This window comes from Capsicum annuum, chromosome 8 (genome assembly GCF_002878395.1).
Source record: "Capsicum annuum cultivar UCD-10X-F1 chromosome 8, UCD10Xv1.1, whole genome shotgun sequence".
Classification (NCBI taxonomy): domain Eukaryota; kingdom Viridiplantae; phylum Streptophyta; class Magnoliopsida; order Solanales; family Solanaceae; genus Capsicum; species Capsicum annuum.
The window spans coordinates 8,092,865-8,120,649 of record NC_061118.1 but is presented as its reverse complement, the minus strand read 5'-3'; the positions used below and the strand labels follow the sequence as shown (position 1 = coordinate 8,120,649).

The 27,785-nt window shown below is 37.9% G+C and overlaps 1 pseudogene; it reads right to left on the bottom strand.

The window, feature by feature from the left end:
* LOC107879141 overlaps window positions 1-23,234 on the bottom strand; it is a 79,766-nt pseudogene extending 56,532 nt beyond the window's left edge.
* Window positions 23,235-27,785: the final 4,551 nt, after the last annotated feature.

Genomic DNA, 27,785 nt, shown 5'->3' with positions numbered 1-27,785 from the left:
CTAAGCCTCTTTCGAACTACACTAACCTTGGGGTCTCACTTACTAGAAATTTTTTTTTTACTCCACCCTTATTTCTCCCTTTATATTCTTTACTGCACATTCAAATTGGGTGTGGTCTTTGATTCCTTCTTTTTCTCTTTTGCGTAATTTTTATTTTTTTTAAAACCACATCAATCCCTACTAACATTTTTCGCTTATTTTACCCTTCTTCATACCCATTTTACGTTACACACCCCTATGATAGCCACCCTTAACTTAAGCATTTTACTTGAGTTGAGGTGTACAATGTCTAAGGAGGACCAGGGCTAAAATAGGTTCGTTGTATAATAAATGAGAAGGTGAGTGGTGAAACAAGATAATATGCTACAAGGCTCAAAATAGGGACCAAGGGATATAATTTACACATGGAATGTCATTTAGGCTAAAAGTAGACTAAAGTAAAAAATGGTCTATGATCCTTTTTTAACTGACTATCCTTCAACCTAGGCAAGACTAACCAAAAAAGTTTTGATTTTGATACACAAAAGGAACTACGTAGTAACTCACACACACATAACACAGAGTCAACATTACCAACTACTACCTATCCATTTCATGCAATTGTTAGAAAGTGATTATCATGTCCCTAATCCTAATGCCATAACAAGATCCATAATGTTCACATATATATACATTCACATAGTTCTAAAACACAAATTTTTTTAGGGGTATCAAAAATTAGTAAAAACTTTACTCTTGCACTAAATACTTAAAATCTCCTAATTACACAAAAAACAAAACACCATATGAAATAACATAAAATACAACATAAAATTATCCTAGACATGTCAATTCTACAATCATACTGCGACTGATAGAAAAAGAAGCACGATAACAAAATCTCGCGATGGCATGGTATACCTATCCCCAACAAAAAATTGTGCATTTTTCTCAATGCACTAAAAGAAAGTAAAATAGAGGGAAGTAAGAACATACCTGGGATGCACTAGGTGCCTAAATCAAGAGCATCCCCAGATGGGGGCATATTAGTTGGCGGATGCGGTGGTGGCGACGATGCACCTACTACTATAGATGAACGCCTCTGTCTATATATGAATGAAAACTCTATTGAATTATTCCTAGCCTTTTTAATATCCTGGTCATACGGTAAATCGGGGTCCTGCAAGTCATCTATTAGACCTCTCTTTTCCCTAATTGCTAGGACCTCTTCATCACCTTCCACAAATAAATCAACTCTCTTGGTGCATGTGTAGGTCATATCTGGACCACCAGAGTGATAACCGAGGGAGTGACTACAATATGGCTCTCCATGAGAGAATGTATCTCTGATCGTAATACATTAAACTCCTCACTCATCTAGGCTAGATCTGGTGCAGCTGTCTCTATGTATCAATTTATAACTTATCTCTAAAACTTATCGAGCCATGTCTAAAAGTAAGAACATAGCTTAGAGAGTTCAACACTTAGTGTGACCTCCGATCAGGCCTGTGCCTACTCAAATATAGTCCTAACCCCTGATCTCATCTGCTCGTAGATGGTAGTCATCTCAGTCTTAACAATCCTTACTCTAGCATCTGTGGCCCTCTAGATATCCACTAAGCTCTGCAAAAACTCACTATATATAGTAATCATACCTAAAGTAAGAGATGTAGTAGATGGGTGAGTAGGCTTTGAAGGTACACCCACCCACTCTAAGGTTGAGGTCAGGACTGAGGAAAAAGCAGTTGGTGTCCTCTCGACCTGTGTAATGGAGTCTGGATCCTCTCTCTACTCCCCTATCTCTATATCAATACTAACACCCATATCACTTTGATGTGCCTCATCAAGCTTTGTGCAAGATACTGAGACCTCAGTCTAGGCCTGTGGTACTACTTTCTATTGTCTTGATCTCCTAGAAGAGCCTAGCTATTCTATTTCCCTCATATTCCTAGTATACAGAGTCTCCATCACAAGTACCCTCTCGTCTACACCTGCTATCTCAAGTACATCGGCCTAATTGCATAACCTCTGAATCATATAAGGGAATGAAAGATTAGTCAACTCTTCAAAGGCTCTATTATGTAACTCATTCCTGAGGATGGAAACAAAATCAACATCATAACCAGCCATCATACAAGCAACCAGTGCAACTCGCTCCCACGTCAATGTATTGTCCGAAGCAGTGGGTATCTGATGAGTGGTGATTTTACCACTCATTTGCACCAAACATTTGTGCACACTACCATGATTTGTATGATAAAATGAGACATCATCATTATATAAATGAACTAATAACCACATTTTATAGGTATATAGTTAAGAAGGTGAAAAGATATGGATCGGAGCTATAAAGGGGTCAAATAGAAGCCAAAAGAGTCTAGCTAGAAACCTGGAGCAGTTCAGCCTCAGTTATCGCAACCATGGTCTTCAGTCCATAGTCATGGTCAGTTAAGATGGTTTGTATAATATGATCATAGAGTACAACTGCGGTCGCATAGCCACGATCGCGGTCAAACCTGCACGATCGCAGTTCAGTGGGAATATGACCTAGGGCAGTTTTGTAAAATTGCATAGATGAATCCCAAATCATATTTAGGAAAGAACCCTTTCTTTTTTAGGTATTGCTTACCTCATAGATATTTTTGAATTGAAAGGAATAAAACCTAATTGGGCAAGTATGTAACGACTCTTGGAGACTTAATTTCTTAGTAATTTTATGAAGAATGAATGTTTTGGATAATCCTTAGGGTATATGTCTCGTTACTTTCTTCATGAGTAGTTAAGTAAATTATTCTTGGGATTATGTTGAACTAAAGTGTAAATTAAATTATTCTTGGGATTATGTTGAACTAAAGTGTAATTGTGTGTGGGTGTTGTTGTGTTTGCATGATTTTTAGTTTTTAAGTATGGATTCCACCATTTCTTAGGTTAATGAGTTAGAATTTGATACGTGAAAACCCCAAAATTTCCAAATAGTTTTGATGGGTGAAAACTCCAAACTCTAAAAACCTTCATCATCCTTGAAAGAGGAATGAAGGTGAACTAGAGGTAACCCATAACATCCTTGTACGAGGGTTATAGGGGGACAAAGTAATGGTGGACAATTGATCCTATGGTTTACTACCTTTTTCAATCTTATAAATAAGTGTATTAGGAGTGTGAATCATGTTAAGAGCATCATCCTATAAATAGGGATGCTTGATTGAAATTTTGGGTGATTACGAATTGCACACTTGTTAGGTGCTTGAAAGATCCAATGGGTGACATTGTTGTAGTTTTATTGAAAGATTGACTACAATGACTTTCGACCAATCCTATCCTTTGGTCAATAACTAAGCTTCATGCTATACCATCATCAACCCACATGCTTTACCTTTAGGTAGACATAATCCCAAGATCCTTTCTAATCTTGATTTTAAATCAAAAGTGTCATATTCATGCATTGGTTGTCAAAAATCATTACAAATTAATCCCCCCATTTTATTTTAAATGTTTTGTTTATTATAATTCCAGGTAACCTTTTAGAAATTAGAGAACCCATACGACTTTAAATTTATAATTTGCTCATTATGGATTTGATCGCAACTCTAGTTGGGTATTGACAACGACCGCCTCACCCCTCAATCATGGGAGTGAGTTGAGCATTATCAAAATGGAACCTTTGTCGAGGAGAGGAATATAAATTTTACTTGTTCGTTGTGTTTCTTTCTTGGGGAATACTTGGGGTGGTATAATTTACTTTACTTGTTTTTTTGATCTTTTTTAGACAATCAAAGTCTTAATACAGCAATGAGTGATAGAGCAAGAAATATAGGCCCCTTTGATGCCCCTCTAGATGATGAGGGACCACTAAATAAAGCAAGACAAATAAGTTCAATCCGTATCCCACAAACTAATAGGAACGGAGTCTTCCATGTGACTAACGTCATGTTCACATATTGTAAATGAAAGGATTGTATGGGAGTCAAGCCTTTGAGGACCCAAATATCCATTTGAAGAATTTTGCGAAAGTGTGTGTGCCATTTAATATATCACACATTACTTAAGAATCCATTCAAATTTGCCTCTTCCCATTCTCACTAATGGGTGAGGTGTTTTTATGGCTCCCCTCACTTCCACCCGGCTCAATTACATCTTGGGAAAAGCTTACTATGGTGTTTCTTGATAGATATTTCCCACCATAAAAATGCTTTAAAAATGAGACTAGAGTGTGAATTTTGGACAAATAAATGGAGATTCATTATTTGAATCTTGGGAGAGGTTTAATGGTAAGATAGGTCAAAGCCGAAATCATAAATTCTCGAAGAAGATCCTTCTCGAGATCTTCTACCGTGCCCTTGATCCATTAAATAAATGGTGGTGGATAATATGGCGGGCAGTTCCCTACTAAAGTTGCACCACCATGCAACCTTTCTATTGATTGTAGAAGTGTCAAAGAAAAATTGGGGTTGGCATACCCGAGAAATTGAAGATCCCAAGATCCCTTCTACTACTTCCATGGTCGATAATGAACAAAAAAAGCAGAATGAAGAAAAGAAGGACAACATGGCAAAAATGATGATCCAACTTGAACTCTTGACAAAGCATGTTATGGGTGCACCAGTGAAAGTGGTAAACACCTAGGCATCAAAATCTTATGAAGATGTTAAAGAAACAAAGAAGTTAGCTGAGGAAATCTGGTATTTGGCTAACTACTTGGGGGGTTCCCGCCCCACCTATCAAAGGCAAGTTGGGACCAAGGTTGGATGGACTGTGAGAGTGATAAAGATTAGAGAGATCAGGAACACAATTATGACCGTTATTTTCCCCCTCATGATCGAGCTAAGGTCAAGGAGTCAAGTGCAATTGACCCTAAAAAATTCAAGATCCAGGATGTGTTAGCAAGAATATTAAATACAGTAGAAGGTACAAACAAAATGGTACATGAGTTGAAAGGTGTCTTTTCTCAACTTTCCCAAACCGTAGTGTCTCACTCCACCTCTATTAAGAAATTGGTGACCCAAGTCAGGAAAATCTCCACATAACTAAATAGTAGGCCTAGAGGTGGACTCCCTAGTAACACGATTGCTAATCGAAAGAATGATTCCTTAGTTCTAGAAATTGTCACAAGGAGTGGAAAGACCCTTGATGAACCCTCTAAAGGAGACATAATTGAGAAAATGCCCAAAGTAAAGGAAAAAGAGGTGTTACCCCAAAGTCAAGAACGAAATGATAAGAAGGAAATCGATAAAAGTGCTAAAGAAGGGGTTGAGAATAAAAAGCTATAAAGTGAAGCAAGGCCCATAATCCAAGTTCTTCCCCAGTTCCCTCAATGATTGCATAAAAAAGAAAAAGGTGACAAATTGAGGAAATTCATGGCAAAACTTAGCAATCTATAGATAAACATTCCGTTGCTTGAGTCTATCCAAGAGATCCTAAGATACGCTAAGCTAATGAAAAAGTTGATGTCTAAGAAGAAACTTATTAAAGGGGACACCATTTAGGTGACTCATGGGTGTAATTCTATCATGGATAGTAAGGTTGTGAAAAAGAAAGATGACCCCAAAGCATTCACTAGCCCTTGCACAATCGGGACGTATAAGTTTGTAAAAGCTCTATGTGAACTTGGTGTGAGCATCAACTTAATGGATTTTATCATCTAAAGAAGCTCAGATTGGATTTCTCTACACCGACCTCTATGCGAGTTCTCATGGCGGGCCGATCCATCAAAAGTCTAGTGGGAATTTTGTTTAATGTCCTTATTAAAGTGGATAACTTTATACTCCCCGTGAACTTTGTGGTATTGGATTGTGAAATAGACCAAGAGGTACCTATTATCCTTGGTCGTCCTTTCTTAGCCATCGGAAGGGCCATTATCGATTTAGAGATGGGGGAAATAAAGTTTAGGGTATAAGAGGATGAGGTCTCTTTCAAAATATACAAGATAAAAAAGCATACCACAGAGCTCCAAGTTATTTTTGTGGTGGGTGTGGAGAATGAGAGGGATAATAATAAGGTGGTTGATGACCCACCTTAAATATTAGAGAAGAAATATGTTGTGCCATGATGATAAATAAGGCGCTATGTGGCAGCCAACCCACAAATGCCATAAAAGTAGCCTGTATCCTCTTATCATGTTTCTGTAGTATAGATGTTATCTTTTGCATATGAATAACTCATGCATTTTTAGCACTATGGAAGTACGTTATATGAGCTTGGAAAGATGCTTTGAATAATTTAACAATGGAAAAAATGGTAAAAATTAAGCAAAGAACTGAACAGGGGAAAATAGAAGAGCAGAACTGCTCTCAGTTATAGCGATCATGGTCACCCGTGTGTTTACGATCGCGGCCACCTAACCGCGATCGCGCTCACTTCAGCCAGTTAATCCCTAATTTATGTTATTTCTCTCACACTCCCTTTCATAATTGTACTCTATAATTTGGGCTAGATTTTGGGCAAGTTTGTGAGCTCTCCAATAGCATCCTTGTTTCCCTCTTGCATCACAACTTTGGTGGGTATCATGAATCTATGATTTTATTTTTGAAAATAGTCCCTAGATTACATTATTAATGGAGGGCCTAAAGTTTTGATTGTTATGCTTTCCATGTTGTCATACTTGGTGTTGGTTTGGTGATGGATACTTGAATAAGGTATGCACACAAGTGGGGAAATCTTGAGTACCCAATAATGTGCGGAAAGAGTAGACAAATAAGATGTGCATACTAAGTGTTTGACACGTTTCCCAAATGAACTTGCAATAGTGATAATTGCATTCAAAAGGGCACATTCAAACTCTTATTCACATTGATCAATTGTTTTTTCTGTAAATCCATATTGTAGATTATGCTAGTAGCCTAAAAACATGGGAGAGATTAAAACATAGGAAGCTAGCATAAAACCAAGATCAGGTATCATGACTTTGGTCACAGTCTACGATCGCGACAATGCAATTGCAGTCTTGACCCGCGATTGAGGTAACCGGGGCTAGTTCCCTACCATGCCAAAAATCTTGCACTCCCAAATTTTCATCCTAGTTTCATCAAGCACCTTTTCCAATGAGCACTAGTGAACAATGAGGTACAATTTGCATGATAAAATGCCATTGATTGATATAATGAGTGCCTAGTGTTTTCAGGACAACCTCATGGGCAAGTATGATCATATCCGATTCATGGTACCAGAGTGCCACACTCACTACTATAGTGATCTTCCAAGGACAAAGCTGCTCTCAAAAAGAGGTATTTGCTTGGAGAATGTGTCAGAGAAACTACTAGCATTTCATGAAAAACTTAAAGCCATAGGGTGGCAATGCTTTGCTCCAGAGCTTTATGTTGCAAATGATAACATCAGTGAAGTGTCCCTCGCGGACCCATTCAATATGACTATTAAGATTTGGGGCTAATCAGTGAAAGTTGGGGCTAAACAAATCAATGATGTTTATGGGCTCCATTATACAGACATAGGTGAATTCAAAGCAAAGAGTTGTAAACTAGGGAGTTGGTTGGCACAATGGCTATGCCCCAAAAAGGAAGTGTCTTAGGAAAAGACTAAAAGAAACATCTCTATAAGCGAATTTACTTTTAAGGCTCAGGTATGGATACACATTATTTGTAGATGAGTCTCTCCTTTCACCCACATAATAGTAGTCCTAGATCTGCGTGCTCGAATGGTTACTTGCATTCTAGACGGCATCCTTTTGTATGTTGGTCAGCTTGTAGTCAATGAAATGGATCATTTCAAGAACCAAGGTGGTGCGCATCTCTTCTTCCCTTTTTTTATTATTGAGCTTTACAGGAGAGAAGGGGTTAAAGAGTATGCTAGTGATATGTGGGTGTATCTTTGTGCTCATATCTACCCCTTGAGTATTTGAGAAAAGGGTGCACTTGGCAAAGGAAAAAAGTGAAAGATTGACTTGAAAAATCCAGCATGTATTAAGCCTGAGTCTTATAGGACAACCACTACCAAACTTCTTGAGGAGATTGGTGTTGATATTGCAGCCATCAAGGAGCTTGTGTCTAGTTTTCCCCAAGGACCGGGAGAGCCTTCCACCACCTATCATTCATATGTGTCATATACCGATTATGACAAGTATAGGGAGAACCAAAAGAAGAAAGAGGTTACCATTTCTAATCTTGAGAAAGCCTACTCCTCTTTGGTAGAGTCATACTGAGACCTTTGGATTAAACATAAAAAATGGTTACAACAGAGAAAAAGAAGGATTGGTTCTTTATAAAGAAGGGGGTGAAGGGTCTATGAAAGGTCCTAAAACCCCGAGATAGACTTCCTTACTCTTGGGTAAAGAGTGATGATGAGTCCCTAACTTAGTGGACCAATCTTGAGAAGAATGATGATGATGTAGAATCTGAGAGTCAAAGCATCCCTTAATGCGGTTTTAAGGAAAACCCTTATCTATTTTATCCTTGATTATTTATGCAGTGGAGATGCTGCTATCCATTCAGTTGGGGATGTTTGCTTATTTATTTGATTTGGGCCTTTATTATTGATATTTCATCATACTTTTCTACTCTTTTGGATGATTCTTAGTTTTATTTGGGTTGTAATATTCGGGCACTCTGATGGCATCCACATTTGCATGGATTAGTTAATTTGTTCTTAGTTTGGTACTTTAGTTTAGTTTTAATCGATGATTTTTTCCCTGTGATAGACTGAATGACAACATTCTTAAGCAAAAATAATTGTGATTGGGTTTTTAACCACGGATATGGAGTAAGTCTGAGTACCCATGGCATCATGGTCAATGCAAGTGAAGTCTGAGTACCTATGGCATTAATGATTTTGGGATTGCACTCATACCCATTGGCAAAGTCTAAGTAGCCATGTGGGTGGTCCTCTCATATTAGATCCATAATGTAAGACATCAACTTGGGTTGTTACTGTGATTAGCAAATTATGCGTGGTGCGAATGCAAAACAAACAACCCCTTTCATCCAAATTTTTTGCAAAATTCGAGGGCATGAACGTGAGTAACCTTGTAAAAAAACTTTTCCTCTTTCTATGAATCCAAAAATTGACTTTAGAATAATAGTGAATACTCCATTCTTGCCTCGAGCAGGATGAAAAATTAAACCCCCTTGACCAGATTCGCATGCCATGTGTGTGAGCTTAATTGCCTATATCTCATGTGTACTTGTACCATCTATAACTTGCCTCATTAGTCTTTCAAAGCTAAATTTTGATTGTTCTTGGTTGGTCAAATGATCATAGTCCATTTTCTAACATTGGAAGCCCACTCTAGCCTAAAAAGTCTACTAATACATAGGAGTTACCCCTAGTCACCCTCTTTGAGCCTTTGGACTGTTCTTTGACAAACACATTACAAGCACTGACCTTTCTATTTATCTACTTTTCAAACCTATCCTCTTTGAAGTTAGGACACAAGTTGAGGCTAAAAGCCTAAGTAGGGGGTGGTGTAAATTGAAGGAAATATAGTTGGGCCACGAATTCATAAAAAGATGCTGATGTGCTTAAGCAAATAAACCATTTGATTTGAAAAAAGAAAAGATCCCACAAAGTAATGAAAGGCATTATTTATGCACAAAAAAAAGAGAGAGAAAAAGAGGAAAGTGGGAAAGCAAAGAAAAGGCAAAATAGGCAAAATAGTAAAAGAAAAAGAAGTGGCCTAATAGCAAAAAAAAAGGCAAAGAGATTATGATGTAGAAGTTCAAGGAAAGTTTATCCCTATTGTCCTAAGTTGATATCCTACCCTTCCCTAAATCTATATTACATGCTCAAAAAGTCCTTTGTGATTCCCAACCTAGTGTGGTCATTATAGTGGCAATAGAATAATAGGGGTAAGCCTATGGCATGACACTTGTTAGAATGGAGAATTTCTTGAGAGAAAGAGTGTCTGCACTTAAAATTCTTTGTTGTGTGATTATTAACAAGGTGTGTGAAATCTTCTTTCTTATGAGAAGACATGCAAACAAGTTAAGGTGGGTAATTTTGTCATCCTCCGTACAATGAGATAAAAAGGGGTATAACTTGGTTGTAGTCAACAAGTGAGTTATTTCTAGAGTGTTAGTGGTTGTTACATGGTTGCTCCTAAAAGTCTAATGCATCTTTCAGATAATCCATTTTCTTGAGGGGTATTTTTGAAACCATTTTTCCTATGTGCAAAGAGCTATTTGTGGCAGCCATCAATTTTAAGTCATTTTGATCATTGGGTGACAGAATGAAGGAATACATGTGAAATTGTCTTATAGAAAAGGGTGGTGTTTCTTGAGGATAAGCAAAGTCTTAACTTGGGGTGTTGAAAAGTGGTGATTTTACCACTCATTTGTACCAAACATTTGCACATAATACCATGTTTTTTATAAGAAAATGAGACATCATCATGATATAAATTCACTAATAACTATATTTTGCAGGCATATAGTTGAGAAAGTGAAAAGATGTGGATCAAAGCTAAAAAAGGGTCAAATGGAAGCAAAGGATTTCAACTGGAGACCTGGATTATTCAGCCTCAGTTACTGCGATCGCGGTCCTTATTCTATGGTCATTGTCAGTCAAGATGTTGAACATAGTATGATCGTAGAGCACAATCGTAGTTGCATAGCCGTAATCGTGGTCAAACCTACGCGATCGCAGTTCAATGGGAATGTGACCCAAGGTAGTTTTGTAAAATTCCATAGATGAATCCCAAATCATATATTGGTAAAAACCCTTTCTTCTTTAGGTATTGCTTACCTCTTAGATATTTTTGAATTGAAAGGAAGAAACCCAAATTGGGCACGTGTGTAACTGCTCTTGGAGGCTTAATTTCTTAGTAATTTTTTGAAGAATGAATGTTTTAGATAATCCTTATGGTATTTCCTTCTTTACTTTTGAGTAGCTAAGTAATTTAGTCTTGGGATTATGTTGAACTAAAGTGTAATTGTGTGTGGGTGTTGTTGTGTTTGCATCATTCTTACATGTTGAGTTTTGATTCCACCATTTCTTAGGTTAATGAGTTGGAATTTGATGGGTAAAAACTCCAATTCTCCAATTAGGTTTGATGGGGAAAACCTTAAACTCTAAAAACCCTTCATCGTTCTTGAAAGAGGGATAAATGTGAAATTGAGGTAACCCATAACATCCTTGAAAGACGGTTATAGAGGGACAAGGTAATAGTGCATAATTGAGCCTATGGTTTACTATCTTTTGCAATCTTAGAAACAAGTGTAACTGGAGTGTAAATCATGTCAAGAGCATCATCATAGAAATAGGGATGCTTGATTGAGGTTTTGGCTGATTATGAATTGCACACTTGTTAGGTGCTCAAAAGAGCCAATGGGTGATGTAGTTTTATTAAAAGATTAACTACAATGACTTTTGACCTAGCCTATCCTTTGGTCAACAACTAAGCTTCATGCTAAACCATCATCAACCCACATGCTTTACCTTTAGGTAGACATAATCCCAAGATCCTCTTTAATCTTGATTTTAAATCAAAAGTGTCATATTCGTGCATTGGTTGTTGAAAATTAATACAAATTAATCCCTCTATTTTATTTTAAATGTTTTGTTTATTATAATTCCAGGCAACCTTTTAGTAATTAGAGCACCCATAGGAGTTGAAATTTATAATTCGCTCATTGTGGATTCGACTGCAACTCTAGTTGGGTTATTGAAAATGACCGCCTCACCCCTCAATCATGAGAGTGAGTTGAGCATTATAAGTATAAATTTGTATCTATGCAACAATCACCAAAACTTGGCCTCAAATGTCATTAGGCCCTTCTTGATTATAGCATATACTCAATCCATGGGGTCACATCACCCAGAGGTAAAATATAACTGGCTATCCACCTAGCCATCTCAACATTCTCGCATAAGTGCTTAGTCTCCCACATGATATGTCGATCATGTACAATCCTCAGTCTATGGTCACACTCAGCTGTAGATACAGGAGCAATATAATTTGGGACTAAGATAGCTCTACGGATAGATTCTATAGATATGTCAGCTCTGACCCCTCTAACCTATGTGTGCTCAAGCTGTGGCTCTTTAGGAAATCTAATCAAGCCTAGATGTCTGTGCATAGGAAGGACCACGGTAGATCTGTAGGGTGCATAAAATATTTGTACTATAGTCGAGATATAAGAACCGAAAGGTCTAGTCATCCCACTCTAGCTGATATTTTTCAAATACTGCCCACAACTGTGGTACTCGATCTAGCCTCGAAAGGTCAATATGTTGCTCCTTATAAATATACCTCGTAGGCCTTCCTTCCTTCCAAATATGACTGTTAATAGTAAATATCTCCTGCATCCCTAGCACACACCACCTTTGATGTCCCTCATTAGAAGGTGTATCATAAGCATGTGCGGGAAGAGGACTCTACCCCAGCTGTACTAACTCATCATGGGTATCCTGCTCTATACCCCCTTTAGACTGGGGTACATCTTTCTGTTGTACATGTGTAGTGGTACCCTCATCAGACTAGGGCACTACATATGGCTCCTCCTACTCTACCTCATCTGATAAATCTAGGTACCCCTCCTCAGACTGAGGGTCTGAGCGGCAACCTATAATGTAGACTCAGAATCTATCTCCTTCTCTTTATTATCATAATCAGGTGGAGAAGTGTGTGGTGGTGAAATCCTAGCTGAATTCATGTTGGGCTAGGCTATAGATGAATTAGCAGCCTGGTGAGTCTATCTTCTCGTGACTCTACATGTTACCTCAACTGCAGCATCTCTACATCACTACCTCCAGTACTCCTCCACTGAACCGCTACGCTCAGGATACTCTACTTATCTCTTCAAAGTAATGAACTTCATTTTCTTTATAGCATTAGGTGCCATATGTACCTGAAAAACTAGTCATTAATTTCTAACAAAAGTGAGGGATAGTAAAAGTTGAAGAAAAATTCAAAATTCAAAATTCAAAAAGTGCAAATTTTGCTTTAATTTTCACACCCCTATAACCTATTTTAAATTCAAAAAAGTCAAATCTACACACACTTATCATAAATCACAGCTTTCAAAGCAAACAAACATGCTCAACTATTGATATTACTTTCATTCATTCAAGTTTAACTTCTGGTTGGAGCCTAACTTTAGATTTTTCTTCAAAACAAGACCCAACATTAAGTTTTTAGGCTACTTCAAGGATCCTACTTACAAACATGATTGTTTCTTTATATTTTGCTATGGAATATACATATCAACTTGTTTAAACAATAGATAGATCAATACATAACTAATAAGAGCTTAGAAAGTTACCTTTTATATGAAGAACCGAAAGAGAATAATGAAGAAGTCAATCAAACCAAAGTTGGAATGTGTTTTTAGTGTGTTGGAGCAAGTTGGTATCTCAAACAAGTTACAATTTAGCCTTTACTTAAGTGTGGGGTTAGTTAGTTTTTTAAGAAGGAAGTTTGAATTCAAAGGGAAAGTGAAGTTTTGAGGATTAGAATGAGTTAGAATGAGGTTATCATTGTTTAAATATAGGTGGGGTTTTTTTTAGGTCATATATAAGTGTTTGTGGGACTAAAATTTAAGTTAAAAGTTTGGCCCACAATTGGCCAACCTACAGCATCTACCTGCGGCCTGAACCTACGGTCAGGTTATGGGCACAGATGCCACCTGTGGCCAGCAGGTGATGGGTGTAACGGCCAGGAAAAAGATTTTGGCTTGCTTTCATGCAGTACAAAATTGGTGTTTCGATATTTTCCAGCTACTTATGGTCCCATAACCTAAGTTTGAGGTCCTAAAAGTAAAAATAGATGTCAAAGACCACAACCTTACACCTTTTGTTCATCCTCAAAATTTCAACTTTTTAGCTAAATACTCAACTTACCTTGTGGGACTTGTGACCATGATGGGTTGATCACATAGCCCTCTTACCTGAAAATCAATGAATGTAGCAATTTTTACCATATTCTGGGTAATTCCATGAGCTAAAAACCTATAAAAAAGAAAAACAACAAAATTGTGAAAACTAAAAATAGTGGGTTGTCTCCCACTCATTATTTGATTTAAAGTTGCGGTACAACATGGTTGTGTTGGTTATTTAGACTTCACCAACAATCCCATGGTTACTTTCTATGCAACACTTAATTTAATATCGCGACACGATGTGGATATCTTGACTACTCATAATTCATCAAGATAACTGAAAGAATATCTTCCAGGATCATCAATACAATTAATCACCGACACTACTGTCATGTCGGTTGGCTACTTCATTAATTTTTAGATATTTAATGTAGCCTCCTCACCATTAACTCTGAATTTTAGTTTACCTTTCTCCATGTCAACCATAGCTCTGCCTGTGGCTATAAATGGTCTTTCCAATATAATGGGCATCTAGGTGTCAACCTCATAAGCCAAGATAATAAAGTCATCCAGAAAGATAACGTTATCTGCCCTCATGATAACATCAAAAGAGATTCCTATAGGCTTTTTCACTATGCGATCCGCCATCAATAGCCATATCAAAGTCGATTCCAGAGGTTTTAAGCCCAATTGCTTGAATACAGCCAATGATATTAAATAAATGTTGGCCCCTAAATGTACAAGCCTTTGGTAAATTGAGATGACCTAATGGTAAAAGTATAGTGAATGCACCAAGATCATCCTTTTTCTATGCCAAAAACTTAGTCGTGACTGTACTGTAGTGGTGCATACCATCAACATCCTTAAATGACACTCTTTTATTCATTATGACTAACTGTTTCATGAACCTGGCGTATCCATGAATCTACTCCAATGCCTCAAGAAGAGGTATGTTGCAGCACAATTCTTTCAACATATTAATAAATTTCTTAAGCTTAGCTTCCTTTTTCTTCTGCTTCAATCTCTGATGATAAGGTGGGGCGGTCTCAAAATCTTCTTGATTTCTGGCTCAATGATCGGACCCTTACCTTTGTCTTCAACAACTTTACCATTATCACCTATTACCTTATCAAACTCAACAACATATGTCTCATCATTAATAAATTTTACAATAGGTTGTGCGGGATCCATGGTAGTGATACCACTCCTTGTGGTAATAGCAAATACGTGATCATCATTCTTTGGATTTTACATCGTGTTGCTCAAAAGGGTACCTGGATGCCTATAATTTAAAGTTGCTGACATCTGCCCAAACTGGTGCTCCAACTTCTTGATAGTAGTGGCATATGAATTGACCTTTTAGGTCAATCTTGAAATGTCAGCCTTAATCTCTTTATGGTTGTTCTCTTGATTTTCCTTACCCTTCATAAGCTTAGCTAGTATCTCTTCCATTCTAGATTCTGCATCTCATCTGCTAGGTGGGATGTATCTATCTCCCTTCCCTCTTTAGTCATCATTTTTTCTCCAGTCACTATCTCGCTCTCTAATACGATCTCTATATCTATCATAATAGTTCTGACCTTAGTTCCCTTTCTCTAGGGTTCAGAAACCCGCTATATGATAATCCAGATAATTCACTTCCTCTTCCAATTCTGACTCATATGCTTTGAAGGCTAACTTTTGTACTGCTATTGCATTCACTTTCTTAAAAGTCGTTACTAGAAGCTATTTTTCTAGTACCCCAAAATCAGTTTGTAGCAACATAATCTCCTACTCTACTGTGTCATCGACTACTTTCTGGTCGCAGAAGGCACCAAAAGCATAAGTGTCAGATCCCTTTTCAGCCTCCCGAGTTTTCCACCCTTGGTTAGTGAGCGAGATATGATCTAACATCTCCAAAGATACTTCCAAGTGTAATCTCATAAAAGCTTCTCCAGATATGGCATCTTCCATGGCTCTAGAGATGATGGTCAGGGCTCTGTAGAATATCTCTAATAAGCTCATCCCTGATAACTAATGATTGGGCACCATACTCAACTTTTTTTGAACCTGAACCAAGTCTCGTACATAGACTCTGACTGCAACTGCCTAAAATTATAAATCTCATGCTTAAGCTGCAATATCCTAGATAGAGGAAAAACCTATTCAAAAATTAGCTACACGACTTATTCCATGTAATGATAGAGCCTCTTCGTAGTTCCCTTAATCCTAAAGATGCTTCTCCTATAAGTGAGATGGGAAAAAGCCTCAATCTAAGTGATTCTTGATTCACCCCTAGATTTGTATATGAACTGCAGATCCCGATAAAATTGACAAGGTGTAAATTTTCATCATATAGAGGCAAACCTTCAAACACACCCTTCAAATTTAGAAGCTGTATCATTATGCTCATGGTATCAAACTTGATGTCAATGAGCAAAATAGAAGGAAATATGGCTCTAGTATCTGCCGTTTCAACATATACCAAGTATTTTTCATCATATATATATGGCTACACATAATGGTATGTTGGGGTCACTTAAACACGGGCACCTCTATCTCTAAGAGGCCCAAGTACCAGGGTAGATTTGGTAGGAGCCGTAGTAGTTCCTAATTCATAGGTGGTAGTTATGATGTTGGATATCTTTGGCGTCCATCTTTTAAGCCTCAGAATTAGACTAGTCGACCAGTTTAGATAACTCTTCAAACTACTAACGGAGGTCAGTTTAGTACTAGTGGTCTCCCTTGTAAGAGTGGTGATCATTCTTTGAAAGGTTGGTATACGGGTCGTGCTAAACGTGATGGTTACTCTATTCAGTTGGATTAATAATTTTTGGTTTTGCTCATGACTCTTGTTTTACTTATGGGCTGCCTAGTCATTTTTAGTGAGAGTGCCCTAGTCGTGGGGTGATAGTTGATTTATCCCAGGGTGCTACCCCTTCTATGAAAATTTATCCCTCAGGTAAAGGTTGTTCGTGAGGTCACAAGGGTGGTTATGAGGGTGCTCGAGGTGGTACACAGGCTGCAGGATAGGAGGTCGATCAGGTTCCCAGCTAGGTGGTGGGCGTAATCAGTTATATACTATACTCGCTAGACCCGAGGCTGAGACTTCAGATGGTATAATTATAGGTACAATTTTGGTATGCCTCAAGTTGTTTCTTTCTTTATTTGATCCCAGATCCACTTATTCTTATTTATCTACTTATTATGCACCACAATTGGACATAAATAGTGATTTATTATTTGTGCTATTATGTGTATCTACTCTCATAGGTGATTATTTAGTAATGGATCGAGTATTCAGATCATGTGTTGTGATCGTTAGTGATGTTGATACTTATACTGATCCTATTATTCTGGATATGCTAGTTTTCAATATAATTCTTGGTATGGACTGGTTATCCCACTGTCATGTGGTTATGGATTATTTCGCCAATACCATTACCTTAGCCATGCCCAGTGTAGCCCCATTCGTGTGGTAGGGAGCGGATAGCTACGAGCCGATGGGGATTATTTTGTATGTTTGTTCTAGAAGACTTATATTAAGTGGCTGAGAGTCAATCTCGCTTATATATGTGATACTCGTGTAGAGAGTCCATCGCTTGACTTTATTTCTCTGATGTGTTTCCTATCGACCTGCCTAGTATTCCCTCTGACCATAAGATTAAGTTTGATATTGACCTTGATCCTAACACCGATCTACTTTTATGGAACCTTACTATATAGCCCCTACTGAGCTTAAGAAGCTGAATTCTCAGCTTCAGGATCTTCTTGGTAAGGGTTTTATTAGACCGAGTGTATCCTCGTGGGGGGCTTCTGTACTATTTATAAATAAGAAATATGGCTCTATGCATATGTGTATTGATTATAGGCATCTCAATAAGGTGATAGTGAAGACCTATTATCCTATGCCTTATATAAATGATTTGTTTGACCAGCTTCAGGGTGTAACCATGTTTTCTAAGATTGATTTGAGATCCAATTATCATCAGCTGAGGATTTGGGTCGAGGATATCCCAAAGACAACTTTCAGTACCCGTTATGGTCATTATGAGTTCTTAGTGATGTCTTTCTGGCTGACTAATGCCCCAACCGCATTCATGGATTTGATGAACCATGTGTTCAGTCCCTATATAAACTCCTTCATTAGTGTGTTTATTGATGACATTTTTCTGTATTAGAGGACTAGTGAGAAGCATGCACAATATTTGAGGGTTGTGCTCCAGACCTTGTGAGATCATGTGATTTTTTCCAAGTTCTGTATGTGTGAATTTCTGGTTGAGTCAGTGTCATTCCTTAGACATATAGTATCTAAAGCCGGTATCATGGTAGACCCAACTAAGATTGCAGCGATTTGTGATTGGACTGGGCCTATGTTTTTGACCAAGGTTTACAGTTTTATTAGTTTGGCCGATTATTACAAGTGCTTTGTTGAGAGATTTCCCACTATTTTAGCCTCTATGACTAGATTGACTTGGAAGAAAGTTCCTTTCTGATGGTTCGAAGAGTGTGATTTGAGCTTTGGAATGCTCAAGAATTGTCTTACTTCATCTCTAGTCTTAGCTCTTCCTGTTGAGGTTGAGGGATTCACTGTGTTTTGTAATGCTTCAGGTCTTGGTCTTGGTTGTGTTTTGATGTAACAGGGTTATGTCATCGCTTATTCTCTAGATAGTTTAAAGTGCATGAGCGCAATTCCCCCATTTATGATTTAGAGTTGGCGGCGATAGTTTTGCACTCAAAATTTGGAGGCATTATTTGTATGGGGTGCATTGTGCAATTTTCACCAATCATCGCAGCCTTCAGCATCTTATGACCCAGCAAGAGCTAAAAGCTTGACAGTATGGATGGATGAAGTTGCTAAAGCAATGATGTTTCTATCTTGTACCATCCAGGTAAGGCAAATATGGTAATTGATGCCTTGAGTTGCAAGGAAGTGAGTATTGGTAGCTTGGCATGCATATTAGTTTCTCAGAGGCCTATGTCACGGGATATTCAATCCTTAGCCAATTTGATAGTTCTCCTTGATATTTTGGATCTTGCGAGAATTTTGGATTGTGTGGATGATAGGTCCTCCCTATTTGAGTAGATTCATGATCGTCAGTATTAGGATAACAAGCTGTGTTTCTTCCATGATCAGGTGGTGGATGGTAAGTCTGAGAGGCACACCATTGATTTTGAGGGTATCTTTAGATTTTAGGGTTATATTTGTGTTCCCCAGCTTGATTACTTGATTTAGTTGATTTTTCATGAGGCTCATAGCTCTAGATATTCCATTCATCCCAGTGCAGCTAATATGTGTAGATATTTGAGGTAACATTATTGGTGGGATGATATGAAGAGAGATGCGGCAGACTTTGTGGCTCGTTTCTAAGTTGTCAGTAGGTTAAAGCTGAGAATCAGCATCCTAGAGGATTTACTTAGAGGTTACCCATCCTCTAGTGGAAATGGGAACAGATTACTATAGATTTCATTAGTGGTTTACCTCATACTTCCTATGGACTTGATGGTATTTAGGCTATTGTGTATTGTCTGACCAAGTTAACACATCTCATTCCTATTCAGATGACCTTCAGTGCTAAAAGATTAGCCCATATTTATGTTTGGGAGATAGTTCATTTGCATGGGGTACCCATTTCTATAATATCATACCGTGGTTCTATATTTACGTCATAATTTTAGAGAGCATTCCAGGAGGAGTTAGGTACTCAAGTGGATTTTAGTACCGCTTTTCATTTGCAGACCGATGGTCAGTTTGAGTGGACTATTCAAGTGATTGAGGATATGCTTTGATCCTATGTTATGGATTTTTAAGGACAGTGGGATCAACACTTAGCATTGGAAGAGTTTGCATACAACAATAACTATCATCCGAGTATTGAGATGGCGCCTTATGAGGCTTTGTATGGCGTATGGCAGGAGATGTCATTCTCTGATATGATGATTTAAGACTTTCGAGGTAAGACTTCATGGAAAGAATTTTCTTTAGGACTCATTCGATAGAGTCAGGGTAATTAAGGATAGGCTAAGAGTAACCTAGAGTAGGCAGAAGGCCTATGCCGGCCGTAGGCTCCGTTCCTTAAGATTCAAAGTTGGAGATCATGTGTTCCTTCATGTTTCACCTATGAGAGGTGTGATGAGGTTCAGAAGGAATAGTAAGATCAACCCTCGATATATTGTCCTTTTGAGATTCTCCGCGCAGTTAGCAAGGTTGCCTATGAGTTAACCTTGCCTCAAGATTTTATTGTTATTCATCCAATTTTCCATGTCTCCATGTTGCGAAAGTATATTCCTGATCCGTCTCATGTACTTAGGTGGGACTTAGTCCAGATGGATGAGCAATTGACCTTTGTAGAGGAGCTCGTGCTTATTTTGACTAGTGATGTGAGGCAATTGCGTAACAGAGATATTTCTATAGTTAAGGTTTAGTGGAGGCACCGCTCAGCCGATGAGGCCACTTGGGAGATCAAGAGTGAGATGCAGACCCAATATCCTCACCTGTTTGAAGCTTCAGGTACATTCTTTATCTTTAACTTTCAAGGATGAAAGTTCCTTCGTAGTGGATGTTGTAATGACCTTTGAGGTCATTTCTCGTGATTCTACTTGTTTTAACCATTAGAGTTTTCTCATAGCCGCCCCAAGTTATTTATGACTTAGTGGAACTGATAGTTCGATTATATAGAAATTTGTTTGGTTTTTAGAACCATTTACCAACTTAGAAGTCGTCGTTGGTTCCAAATGGCCATCAAGAAAAAACCTCAATGAAACAATATCAAATGTGAATTCTGATTACATCAACAGCTCTAGAATATTGATTTTAAGTTGGGTAGAATTTTGGTTTGGGTTCCGCTGTACCCAAACTCATTTTGACCTATTAGTCAGAATGTTGATAAATTAGAAATTTAGATGTGGGGTCCACATATGGTCGAAACAACCTTAGATGGAAAATCTGACTGATCCAACCCATCCAGAATGTTGAAATTAGTGTGGTTTCATATTTTATTACCTCATATTGAATTCCATATGCATCCTGAGGCATTTATTCCAAGTTTTAGTTGTCATCTAGTGCAGCAGAAGGTATTACGATTGCAGAGGGTGTATCGCAATCGCGATGCTGCAATCGTGGTTCGCGTACTCGTGAGTGCATGACCAAGGACGTGGGAAGGGGTATTTAAATGACTCTTTGGTAAAAAATTGGCCATTTTTCTGTTGCTTTGAGTCCTATAAACCCTAATAGAGTGTGTAGTCCACAAATTGAGTCTTGGGTGTTGATTTGGATCTTGAATAACTTGCATATTTGTGATTAACAACAAATCTAAGGTATGAATCCTTCTTTTATAGTGTTTAATTCTTGACTATTTGACCCAAAACCCTGACTGGCTTGAGGTTTTGACTTTAGCCCAAATATGCTTGGCTTGCACCAAATTCTTAAGGGATATAACTCCTTTGTGGTATTTGAACATTGGGTTGGTCTCAGAAACTCATTTTCCATATGTGGGACCCACTTTGGGGGTTTTGGTGTCATTTTAGACCTAAAGCACAATAGTGCAATATGGGTTTTGATATTCTCATACTAACACATAGATTGTGTTTTGATAGCTTGGCTCTTTGAAGAAGCTTTGCGGAAAGAGAAAGCAAAGGTTGTTGGTTCGTGAGCTATATTCGGATTTGAGGTAGGTTAGGCTTATTTCTTAAAAGATTGAGCTTTATTATAGTATGAATTTGATATTTTGTTAAGATTGGTAGGGTTTTAGGTATTGGAAAGGTAGATGGTAATGTTTGGAATTAGTTGAACCACAGATCTTAGGTGTATTTATACGCCTAAGCACCATAATTTATCCATATTTTAGCTATGTTTAGAAAACAAAGTGTCTAGTTTCTTATGTTTTTACTCTACTTTTATGTGATTGAGCTAATCGATGTGATTAGCATGATTTCAGGTATTAATGAGGTAGATGAAGACATTATGGGACTATGGAATACAGATGGCATATGACACAAGAGAGAGTAAGAGAGGTACTAATGAGGAAGATCACGACACTTTGGGGACCTGTGGATAGCAAAGGAAACTTCACATAAAAGGAAAGCTGCTTTTGGACTAAATGTGACATATGGGAACTTTTTCCCAAGAAAACTCAATATTTTTAAATAGTTTAGGACTCAGTAGCAATTTATTAGAGAAGGATGTTATTAAAAGCCTTATGGCTGAATTTTTAGAGGATTCATTATTCTGTATTTTTTTTGAGAGAGAGCAGAGAAGGGTGGCTTAGCTTGAGAGTGAGAGAGAAAAGTGTTTTTTGCTCTTGCTCTTAGTAGTCACACACCAAGATCGTCTTCTAGTTTTTGGTATGATGACTATTTCTATTGTGACTTTCATTTTATTCATGAGTAGCTAAGTTTATTAGTTAGGGTTATGGAAGCCTTGTAGCATACAATCTATTACTTTGAATTTTGAATTCATTATGCATTGATTTGTTTACATCATACTCTCTTCGTTTATCTTGAATTCTCGTGGTTGCAAACATAGAGGATATGTCTTAAAACGCAACTTGTTCAAAAGAAAGGTTGTTGTTCGTAAAGGAGAGTAGTGACAAGAAAATAGGATTACCAACCCCTATTTCATATGTTAATGCCTTAGAAGGATTAACTACTTGGAGATTTCGTATTGTTTTTGGTAAATGCTTTTGATTCAAGAGAACTAAAGTGAATTAGTCCTTGATAGTTGAGAAACACTAGGATTATGTTATTAAATACAATACGTTTCTCTGTAAGCATGATGCATGTATGAATTCGTAAAGACCAGAGTTAGAAAGTATTGAAAACTACAAGGTGGACATAACCCTAGCTTGCTCTTTCTCTAAATTTGAATAGTACTACACTTATTGCATCTTGTTAAACTCAAACCATTAATTTTTGAACTGAATCAAATCCCCCTATTTATTTTACGCAAAAGAACGATTAAAAGTCAACTAATCTGCATACAACTTAATAAGCACTATATTCCCTATGGGATTCAACCCCAATCTAGTTGGGTTATATATTTGACAACGACCACTTACTCTCTTGTAAGAGAGATGTAATTTGGGCGTATCAAATTTTAGCGCCGTTGCCGGGGAATACGGTTGTCGATTGAGTTTATATGTGCAAGTTGATTGTTAGTCAAGTTTCCTTATTTTACGTTTCTTTGTTGTTTTTCTTTGTTATAGACTCATTGTTGTTTATGCCACGAACCAGAAGTTCAGGAGAACCATTATTACCCTTCAGTCTTGAACCTCATCTCATTGAAAGAAACCAATAGGAAGCTGAAAGATTAGCCGCTTTGGCTAATACTCAATTAAACCTCCAAAATGCTGATAACCCAGTTCGGGAACCTAATCCAGATGAAGAGGACTTAGGAGACAATGAGTTGTTGGGTCTAGTAAAACGAAGGCGTGCAGAGGATATAGTTGCACCAGTGAACAGAAATGTGGACAGAAATCGTTCTTTCAGAGCAAGACCAAACGCCAAGCTATGCATTTTAATCGGGAGGATGATGATGATGACTTGGATGGAGCCGGTGCAACAGGGGCTATTATTCCTCCACCCTTAGCACCCGGAGCCAAGTTTAATATTACAAGTACTATGATCCAGCTATTGCAACTCAAAGGGTTATTTGGTGGACTTGCAGGCGACGACCCGAATATGTATTTGGTTAATTTTGTCTCAACATGCATGTCGTTAGACAACCCAGGGGTTGGACAAAATGCAATTCGACTGCACCTTTTTCCATTGTATCTATCTGGAGAGGCAACTCTATGGTTAAGTGGGCTAACTCCTGACTCTATTACAAACTGGAGGAAACTGAAAGATGCTTTCCTAGAAAGATTCTTTCCACCATCCAAGAGAGCACAATTGAGAGATAAGATAAGCAATTTTAGAAAGCTTCCAACTGAAGCTCTCCACGAGACTTGGGAGAGGTTTAAGAAGAAGATTATGTGGTGCCGAAATCATCAGATGATCAATGTCCACTTAATGGAGATATTATATCGGGCCTTGAATTCAATTACCAAGACAGTGGTAGATAATGCTGCGGGTGGATCATTCATGGACCTCTTTTTTACTGAAGCTTCTGAGATGCTTGATTGGATGACAAAGCAGAGTAGAGCTTAGCATACCGGGGATTCTGAGGTAGCAAGCTCTACTGTATCTATTGGTATGACTGCAGAACAGAGGCGAAGAGAAAAAGAGCGTGATCAGGACATGGCTCACATGAAGACGCAAATGGATTTTCTCACTAAACATCTATTATCAGGAAAGATAGAAAAGGTTAAAGCTGTAGCATCATAGGGGAGGGCTGACTCTAATCCTGAGGAAAAAGCCAATTACTTGAACAATCAGATGGGTTTCCGAGGTGGTGGCCAAGGAAACCAAGGTTGGAACCATCAAGGAGATTAGAAGAGTAAAAGTGATAGGAGTGTACTGTATGTACCTCCTGGAAGCCGTGAGAATTCTGCCACCAGTTCAGGCAAAATGTCCATGGAGGACATGATGGAGAAACTATTAAAGGGAGTTGAGGCGACAAAGTCTGGGGTGACTACTGTAAAGAGTGAAATATCTTCCATGAGTCAACTAGTAAATTCGCACTCAGTCGCTATTAAATAATTGGAGCAGCAGATGAGCCAATTATCCGCAGTATTCAACCAAAGATAGAATAGGACTCTACCAAGTGATACGGTTCAAAATTCGAGGACTGATGGATCATGTATGGCCATTACCACTAGGAGCGGTAAGATGTTATCTATTCTAGGTTTGGAAGCTTTCTCTTATACTGATGAGGTTAAAATAGATTGGGAGATGGTTGATGAATCTCTAGTGGTGCCTGTGGAGTTGGGAGGTTTGAAAAAGAAGAGTGCGGAAGTTGAACAACCAACTAAGCCAAAGCATATTAGTGATATGAAGCAAGGCATAAGAAAGGAGCTAAAAGTTGCTCCAACTGAAATCCTAAGGCCGCCACCCCCATTTCCACAATGAATAAATAAGACAAAATATGATGGCAAGTTTAGCAAATTCATAGCTATGTTGAAGCAGTTGACAGTGAATGTGCCCTTAGTTGAAGCACTGGAACAGATGCCCTGATATGCTAAGTTTATGAAAGACCTATTGACAAAGAAAAAGACTATGAGCTATGAAACGGTAGACAATCTTCATCATTGTAGTGCTATTGCTACAAGATCTATTGTCCAGAAGAAAGATGATCCGGGAGTATTGACTATTCCATGTACGATTGGATTGCTAAAGTTTGAAAAGGCCCTTTGTGATCTTGGGGCAAGTATCAATCTTATGCCATTGACAATTTTCAATAAATTAGGTTTAGAAGATCCTACGCCCACCAATATACGGCTTCTAATGGCGAATAGATCGGTAAAAAGGCCGATTGAGATTCTACATGATGTAATTGTAAAATTTGCTGATTTTATATTTCCTACAGACTTTGTAATTCTTGATTGTGAAGTGGACTTTGAAGTACCCATAATTTTGGGTAGGCCATTCTTACCAACTGGGAGAGAGTTAGTTGACATAGAGCTGAATGAGCTGAAATTTAGGCTCAATGAGAAAGAAGTTAGCTTTGAAGTATGTCGGTCTATGAAATAACAAAAAGATATTAGTGTCTTCTCAATTATTGATGTATTCTTTGAAGATGTGTGAGATGTACCAGTTAAGGATATGTCTTTTGTGGAGACCATTGCTGGTTTGGTTGAACTTGCAAGCAAGGATGTGAGTGACTCCAATGTGGTTGGATTAGGAATAAAGCATGTTCTTGATCCAGCAAATGAGGTACAAAAGGTATCATCAATGTATCTTGACGAATTCTGAGTAGTCAAGATAATTCAGTCATGCCACGACGTTAAATCAGGCACTGCATGGGAGGCAACCCATGATTTTATTTTCACTTTATTATGTTAAACAAAATTGCTAAAAGAAGAGTCGAGCCACGACCGAAACTACGACACTTGGTGGGAGGCAACCTATCTTTCTAATTATTTTTGCTGTTTTTGATTAAGTGTAGGTGCACAAAGTACTAAGGAGAAGATTAGTACCAATTTTGATTTGGAAGTGAGCCATGTCAATGGTTGTAAGTTTAGGAGTTATAGGATTATTACAGGTAAGTTGGAGTGGTCAAATGTGTAAGGCTAAAGTATGATTCTCATTAGAGTCGCACTTCAAATTATGTTAATCCGACCTAACAAGTTTCATGGTGTAACTTTATTTTGTGACTTTCAATGAGGTATATGATGGTAGCATAGGGATCGAACCGATAGGCCCGGTCCCGAAGCCCACCACTGACCTCGATGAGGGTATGGGGGCGAAGCCCCCGCAGTATGGACCTTTCCAACCAATAGTGCACTGCACATCTTAAGATATGCGCCGCATTGTAAATCGCCTATGCTCACTGCCTCACTTAGGTGATAGGTTAGGCGCCGCCTATGTCAACATAGGCGATAGCTTAGGTGCCTCCTATGTCAACATTGGTGATAGGTTAGGTGCCACATATACCATTGGCTATGCTCACTGTCTCACTTAGGAGATGGGTTAGGCGCCACCTACTTATGCTTAGGCTATTTCATGGGCGCCGCCTATCAGTGTAAGTTTGCCTAATAATCTGTATTTTTTTTATTTGATCAACTCGACCCAAATATCACCCTTTAATAGAATCCACACCATGAATGCCCAAAGTCATCCATATTTCACTCCTAACCTTCATAAAATTGCTCTCACCATTCTATTTATCTTTCAACATAAACTATCTCAAGAATTTTCCTTTTCTTTCACCAAACCTTCATCTTCAAGGTAAGTTTTACTTTCTTAATCATTAGTTATTATGAATCTATGTTATAGCTAAGTGATTTATTAAGGATTACGAATTAAATTTTTTCCATTTTGATGTTGTGAAAGTGATGGCATTTTGTACATCTTGATATGGTTGAAAGTGTAGAGCATGATTCTATTCAAAAAGTGCTTCCTTGAAATAGAATTAGGGGAATTAAAGTGAATGAATTATATTATGACTAATGTTGATGCACCATGTCAAAGTGTATGTAGGTGAAGTCTGAGTACTCGATAAAAATACTTAATCGGTTTATACTAACAAATTAAGTATGGGGTGGTGACTTCACCATCTCCATCTTAATTGAAGTTAACTTGATTATGTGTAACTGACATGGATGATATGGGTGATGTGATGAGTATAGGAAAAATGGTTCCAATGATGATCTCCATGCAGGTGGCATAACTCCTAATATGGATGACAAGTAATACTAGTCAGGTTCTTTATCTTGTTATTTGCACAAGGGACAGTGTTGAGCTTAAGTGTGGGGTGGCTGGGTACTTTTCTACTTGTTTTGTAAGAAAATAGGTCCTTCTTGTTAGCATTTTTTTGTGATAGGATTAGCTATTTTGTTTATTTTGTTAGTTATGTAGTCATAATTAGGTGCTTTTCTCGATGATGGATGGATGACGACCGTAACTGTTCTTGTGGGTCACATGATATTATAACATAAGTATGTGATGGATCATTGTGTTTGAAACACCTAGGCTCTAGTTGTCTCTTGTTTTGATTGTTGGTTTTATTTGAATTCACATAATTGTTGGGTCGAGAATCTATAATGCTCCTAATTGAGTTGACCATGTTCCATGAGTGTGTAAGATTGTTGTATATTCCTTATTGCAACTGATGCTAGAACTTGCCTCGTGTATATAAAGAGAAATAAAGATTGTGAGTTTAGGAGATGATTTAGGCATTTCTTTGATAGCCATTGTTCATACCTTCTTTTAACCTACCTTTGTACATTATCTTCGCTAGCCCCATTGAGCCATTAGCTTGTTCTTTTGTTATCCTCATATGTAGCCTATTCCATTCTTTAATAGACCGTAATTTTATCCAAAGGCTCCTAAGCACTTTAATGTAAAATCAATATGAGTTAGGAGTTTAACAATAAGAGGAAAAAAGTGAAATTGATGCCCCAAAGTCTAGTTATTGGCGTGAGCAATTGATGTGGTTGGGAGTAGCTAAAATTGTTGAAAATTTTC